This window comes from Montipora capricornis, unplaced genomic scaffold, assembly GCF_036669925.1.
Source record: "Montipora capricornis isolate CH-2021 unplaced genomic scaffold, ASM3666992v2 scaffold_456, whole genome shotgun sequence".
NCBI lineage: Eukaryota > Metazoa > Cnidaria > Anthozoa > Scleractinia > Acroporidae > Montipora > Montipora capricornis.
The window spans coordinates 11,557-18,575 of record NW_027180191.1 but is presented as its reverse complement, the minus strand read 5'-3'; the positions used below and the strand labels follow the sequence as shown (position 1 = coordinate 18,575).

At 40.1% G+C, this 7,019-nt stretch overlaps 1 pseudogene; it reads right to left on the bottom strand.

The window, feature by feature from the left end:
- Positions 1-3,291: 3,291 nt before the first annotated feature.
- On the bottom strand, positions 3,292-5,636 carry LOC138036079 (E3 ubiquitin-protein ligase TRIM71-like; annotated as a pseudogene).
- Positions 5,637-7,019: the final 1,383 nt, after the last annotated feature.

Here is a 7,019-nt window from a genome sequence, read left to right as displayed (position 1 = left end):
TGCAATTATGACCTCCATTCTCAAGCGACAAAGTTATCCAACGGAGGTATTTGAAAAGAGAAAATCACATCTGATGTAGTTCCACCGTTACCTGCAGACGAAATGAAGCAGCTGGGTACACCCGAGGTGAGAACAAACTTGAACCGTTCGATGTCTCCAGTTTTTATTCATTTAAATTTTTGTATAGTATTATTATTCTTGTAATTTAATTCCATTTAAAGGCGTGTAATAAAGTCTGTGACACTCGTAAACGACTGTTGGTAAATTTGAAGCTCGGTTATGAATAAAGAAAATAATAAATCGCTAATAACTCTTGCACATTCGGAAAGGTAAAGGTACACGTTATTTAACGTCGGAAGTTCCTTTACTCTCTAGAGAGTACTCTCCCAGGAAGCCGACGGTGCGCTCATTTTACCCCCTCTTTCCATTAGTGCTCCGTGTTAAGGGTATTTAAAGCTACTTATGCTACACTGAAAGGAAAGAAGTCGAAACAAGGGATATAAGATTCGGGGCTCAAACTCAGTACCTTATGCACCAAGGCAGCGCACTAACTGACTCTGCAACACTTGCTCCTTCAGGAGTCCAGTTTATTCTGTTCCGATTATTTGAAGGATATGTAATGATCTATTTTACTTGGTGTTGACGTCCTAAAATGACCCCCCAGGCCATAGCCCATCGTGCTTAAATTATTGTCGCCGAGCCACTAGCGATGTGGTACCGGTGGTCAAGAGGTTGGTGACGGGTTAATAACAGTCCAGGTTCAAATCCTATGTCCATACACGTGGGTTATCTTTTAAAAAATATATGACCATTTCCATAATCCATATCATGCTTATAGTCTTCTAAATTCACGATAATAGTGAGTTCAGAGAAAATTACGACTTAACGATAATCGTGAATTCAAGGGGCGCGTGTAGCCACTCTCTGTCCGACCTGTACATGTCTGTAGTACACTTGATACCCTTTGAAAAATACAGTTCATGGCGGAGCTCTGCCGCGCCTTGATGACGCTCACGCGTGGAGAACCATTGTTGCGAAATATGGTAACCCATCGATGCGAGAAATTTGGGGTTTTGGTGATAACGTCATCCTAGGACCGTCTATCCGTACGTTCAACTTTTCATGTAAGCTAATTAACAAAAATGTCTTAATGCTGGAACCTACGGTTTTTCGGCGGAAAGGTGCATGGCGAGCGTACTGCTTTCGCGTTTTAGTAGCACATGCAAAAAGTTACAAGACAACCAAAAAACAAGCTGAGTATTCTTTTTAATATGGGCTTATTTGCAGTTAACAAAAATTCCTCGCTCAAACTGAACGAAGCTCATCACACTCCATCTTCTCTGCGTGGCGTTTAATAACCAGTTCAAGTTCAAATGTTGTGCAATCCGCATAGAGAATATTAAACTTTCTCTGCAGCTATGAAGGCACTGAGGATACTCAACAAAATGTAGAAAAATCATAACAAATTTTTCTTTTAGTTTTTATATTTTGATTAAGAAAGATGACATCAAGTATTATAAGCAATACCTGCGTCAAAACTAGTTATCGTAACTGCTCTACTGTGTAGATTTCCTAGTACACTCTATAGTGTACATTTTTCTAGACTTAAAAGATATTGCCACAAAACGTACATCGCCTACATGAAATTAAATTACTCTTTCCATACTATTATCAAGCTAAGAGTGAAAATTTGATCTTCCTGTGCCGTTTCCGCAACAGCATTAGCATTGATTAAAAAGACAAACGCAACTAGATTCATTTTGACAACGTTTCGACATCGTCCCATGTCATCGTCAGGCAATGAATTTTAATCGGATGAAGCATAACTTATAGTACAAGAACAATAGAACAATAGAACAATATATACAATAGTACGCTAACAAAAAATGTGAAATCTAAGTAAATAGTTTTGCCCTGACAGAGTCTGACTGTACATTAAGTGATGGTTTCAATTCTTTGATGTAGAACATCTCATGAATTAAGCAATCAAATTTCGATTCGCAATTCTTTAAGACACTAAAACTCGCCGCTGGGGGTGCTGTTGTTTGGCCATGATCTGCTTGGCGGTGCCTCCCGATAGCTGATTGATTGAGGCAACCATCCGTAACTAACATCAGATGTCGAATCACAATCTACCAGCAATAATAATAAAAGCACGATTAGAATCGTCTTGCCATTTATTGACCAAAAACCAGCCGATATTGTGAAGCGCCAACTTACTCAGCTAAATAAGAAACTGGATATAGATCTACAGCCAGTTTTTGTCAGCCGCAAGCTCGAGGATGTCCTTAAATTCCGTGAGCCCAAACCATCATTAGTCAGCCAACAACTAGTCGTCTACAAATTTCAATGTGGCTCGTGTGATGCGAGCTATGTTGGCTATACAGCTCGTCACTTGCATCAACGAATTGAGGAACATAGATACTCAGCTATCGGGAGGCACCGCCTAGCAGATCATGGCCAAACAACAGCACCCCCAGCGGCGAGTTTTAGTGTCTTAAAGAAATGCGCATCGAAATTTGATTGCTTAATTCATGAGATGTTCTACATCAAAGAATTGAAACCATCACTTAATGTACAGTCAGACTCTGTCAGGGCAAAACTATTTACTTAGATTTCACATTTTTTGTTAGCGTACTATTGTATATATTGTTCTATTGTTCTATTGTTCTTGTACTATAAGTTATGCTTCATCCGATTAAAATTCATTGCCTGACGATGACATCGGACGATGTCGAAACGTTGTCAAAATGAATCTAGTTGCGTTTGTCTTTTTAATCAATTTTATCACAAGATCTAGACTTATTAGCATTAGCATTGTTTCGTAAATGATAGGACTTTCAAAACTTTACTTAGAACCTGGATTTGCCTTCATTCTCAAATCAGAAGGACATTTATGAAGCTCTCTCTAGCAAGTGCAATATATACCGATAAAATATACTGACCAATATTGAGCTTACAGTGGTTTCCAAGTCAGAACGCGGTGTTTACGAAACGCGTTTTTGTTTTTAATTTCGACAATGATAAATTACTATAGTAGCCATCTTCTCTCCGTTGGAAAATTGATTATGGGGGTACTTTAAAATACAGAGATCTCTGTCAACCAAGCGTAAATTCAAAACCTCTATTAATTGTGTTAACCCTGAAATATCTAAAATTGAAACTCTCTCCGCTTTTAATTGTCTAAACTACAATATTGCTTTTTAAAACGATTCAAATAAAGAAATTCTCATTGTAATGTGGAATTTCTTTTACCGACAAAGGAATGTTTAAAGTCGGTGACGCTGAAGAACAAGAATCAGGAAAAAATGTACATCTATTCAAAAATATTAACACGATGGTTAATCCACTCGGTAACAATTATTTTTCCATCGTTAAGGACAGCTGTAGAAATTGGGCGAAATAACTCTCCTGTCCCTGTCCCCTTTTCTTCAAACTTAGTTACAAACTCTCCGCTGAGTTTAAACACCTGCACTCGGTCATTCGATGTATCACAAACCAGCAGATGTCCCGCTCTGTCCACTGAAAGGCAGCATGGATTATTCAACTCCCCGTCCCCCATACCCTTATTACCAAATTTATAAAGAACTCTCCCTCCCTATTAAAAACTTTTATACAGTGATCACCTCTGTCTGACACAATAAGATGGTTAACGTGCTGGATACAATGAAAGAGATTGATGAAAGAACCTTCAGTACCGATACTGCGCAAAAACAGACCATCAAGTGAAAATATTTTGATTAATTTGTTACCACTATCGGCAACCATAATATTGCCATCGCTGTCAATTGACAGGCCATAAGGAGACTGAAGCTGGTGATCCCGGCTTCCTTTCCCCCCAAACTGATTAAGATAATGACCCTCATCACTAAACAATTGAACTCGGTGGTTGTTAACGTCTGCCACTATAATCTTATTGTCATGAAAAGCTATTCCAGCAGGAAAGTTAAACTCTCCCTGCTGATTACCCTTCTTACCAAACGATCTTAAGCGAGTTCCATTACTAGCAAATATCTGTACTCTGTTGTTATTACACTCGCTCACTGCAATCTCATCATTGTCATTCACAGCTACCCCCCAAGGACTGGAAAGCATTCCAGCATCCGATCCTGATTTTCCAAAGGATAACACGGGTCTGAAATGTCTGCGTTTGATATGAACCTCAAAAGGGCTGCCACGAACATGTTCTCCGTTGACTTTCACGGATGCCTGAAATGCTCCGGTTTCCTTGGAAAAATAGCTGACCTTGTAAGTACCATCTTTGTTATCTTGGATATGAGGCTTGATCGCACTGTCACGGCCTTCACAATTTCTGATTTCCAGTGTCACGCGGTCATGTTCTTGGTAACATTGTTCTCTTTGTGTGTTCCTTGTTGTTACAACAATCTCAGCTTCAAGTCCAACAGTTCCTTCAGTGACCCCTTTTCCCTCAGCGCTAGATTTTTCGAGCTCGTTTTGCTGATTAAACCAGGAATCCTGATGAAACCTAATTGTTGGACTTTTAGATCATCAAACAACTTTTCGTTCCTTTTAAAGACAATAGTCATCACATGTCCGATGTCACAGTCCGCTGAATCTTCTTCAGCTTTTTCCTGAACTATTTTATCCAAAAATGCATGGGGCTGCATGATTTGAGCGTTTGTGCTTCGCTTTAAAATCATTTGGGTTTTTTCAATATCTGCTTCTTGCATTTTTACGTCTTCTTCAATCTCGTGCCTTTGCTCTCCCAGGAGCTGCAACGCTTCTCGCACTTTGTTTTCCACCTCATCAAAGATGTGATTCTTTTGCGTTTCAATGGCCGCAATGAAACTGTTGGCAAACTGCTGCACGTCGCTTTTCACTAGTGCAGCTTGTTCTTGAATTGAAATGCAGTTTTCATCAATTTTCGCAATACTTGTCATCTTCTCCTGCGCTCTTCGTTTCTTTGATTCAATTGCTGCATTGACTCTCGATTTGCGTTCCTTTGCGGCATCTTCCAAAACAATCTTAGAGTGACCTTCGTGATCTGTTAGAGCACAAGCGTTGCAAATGGCTATTTTGCACTCCTGACAGAAAAACTTCAGTTTTTTCTTCTCGTGTTTCCCACAAAGTGTCGGCTGCTTTAAAATGTTCTCGAAGTCCTCGTCTCGAAAGTCTTTCAAAGCCAAAGCGTTGTGTTCCTTGAATGCTTTAAAACGGTTATGCAGAGGGAGGCAGTTATCACACCAGAACGAACAACAAGTGAAGCAGTACGCAGATTCTCCGCTTGTCACTTTCTCGCAAAATCCACACTTGATGCCACTCGTATTGCATTCTGTGACAGGCAAAGCATCCAACAAACTGTTGGCGCAAAAGTTTGCTTGAAAAGCGTTAAGATCACCGTTTCCAGGGATCCTGAAGTTTCGCCTGCACTCTGGGCATGAAATAGTATCTCGAATTCCGCTCGTTTGTTGAATCCTTTGCAGGCAATGTAGGCAAAAACTGTGTAAGCAAGGAGCTGCTTTGGATTGGTGAACCTGGTCTTACATACAGGACAACAAACGTGTTCGTGAATATTGTCTAGAAAGGTTTTGATATCCATCATAAACGAAGAGAAGTATGGATTTCCGTGTTGAACACGCCTTAATTAATCTAAACAAAACATTTTCGTGACTTTGGATCATTCTTGTCTGATTTATGACCTAAACGAATGAAATTGCCTGAAGTAAAGTCTTAATATTCTGGTTTTCTTAGAAATCTACGTCATGCATGAAACTGCCACGTTTATTATAAATTTCTCAATGTGAAAGCCTTTAATAATGAAGCAGATGTTGGTTCCATTTCTCAGGGGTGACAATGTCTGCTACAAAAGCACAGAAAGAGAGAACACCGTCAGTATAAAGAAGGCGTGTCTTGATTTTTTAGCTTAGCGATATATAAAATACACGCCTTTCAAACCAGCACGGGTATTAAACAAAAATGAGATTAATGTTCCGGAACAGTTTGTTCCCTCCTGCCGATCCTACCATGACGTTTTGCCCTCTTCTTTCGGTTTCTTTTCTGATTGCCTATCTTACGGCAAACTTGTGATGTGAACCTCATCTACGAAGGAAGCGTCTCTATAGTGTCCCCCCCCCCCCTCCCCCGAGTGTCGAGTACACCGTCATGCCTAAGATGTTGGTAGGAATAAAAACCTTTTAATGCTAATGAGGATTTTGACCTTGAGAACCCCCTTGATTTTCTTAGAATTGTTAGCAGCGTATCGTTTGTGTCATAAAATTGTTTGTCCAAAGGAGCCATATATCTGGCGTTCCAACATACCAATAAAATATCTTCAGTTTTAATGAGGGCGGCTGACCTTGACGATCTCGTTGATTCTTGAGTTTGAGCTCGGCTAAGTGCCAATTGTTGCTGTTTGGTTAATTACTGCATATTTGATCTATTGCCTTGCGAGGCCTGTCACAGGAAAGGGGCGGAGTTCTTTATGCCGTGACATAACTACTCTGCTATATCTGATGAGAAATTCAGGACTGGGAACACGAAGCATAGAAAACCTCAAATTAAAGTCTCCCTCTCGTAATCATTTTGCCTTATTTGTGGCATTTTTATCAAACAATCCTCAGTCTACACCTGCGGGCGTTTTGACCTTTAGCAGCACGATTTTAAAAATGCAACAAACATCCCGCATTTTCCTACATCGATACCACTCAGGCGTTATTGAATATTCGGAGGTCATACAAAAAGCACACATGCGTAACTGAAATTTGTCAACGTTTCCTACCTGATGTAAGATAATGCACTATTTCGCATACAACTTATTCATGTTTCCCGGTGAAAAAAAAAAGTCATATTTACTAAACGACTACCAATTAGCAATTTCAGTTTGTCTGAAACGAAAGCGGTCAGAATTGCCCGACTGAAGTTATATGATCGGATGCAAAGTGCGGATTCGTCACTGACCCGTTGCAAATCATGTTCCACTCGAAAACTCCTCATCGGGCTGTGTCGAAAAGTGAGGACTAGGGGACGCGGGGACAGGAGACGTGGGGACTCGGGCACGC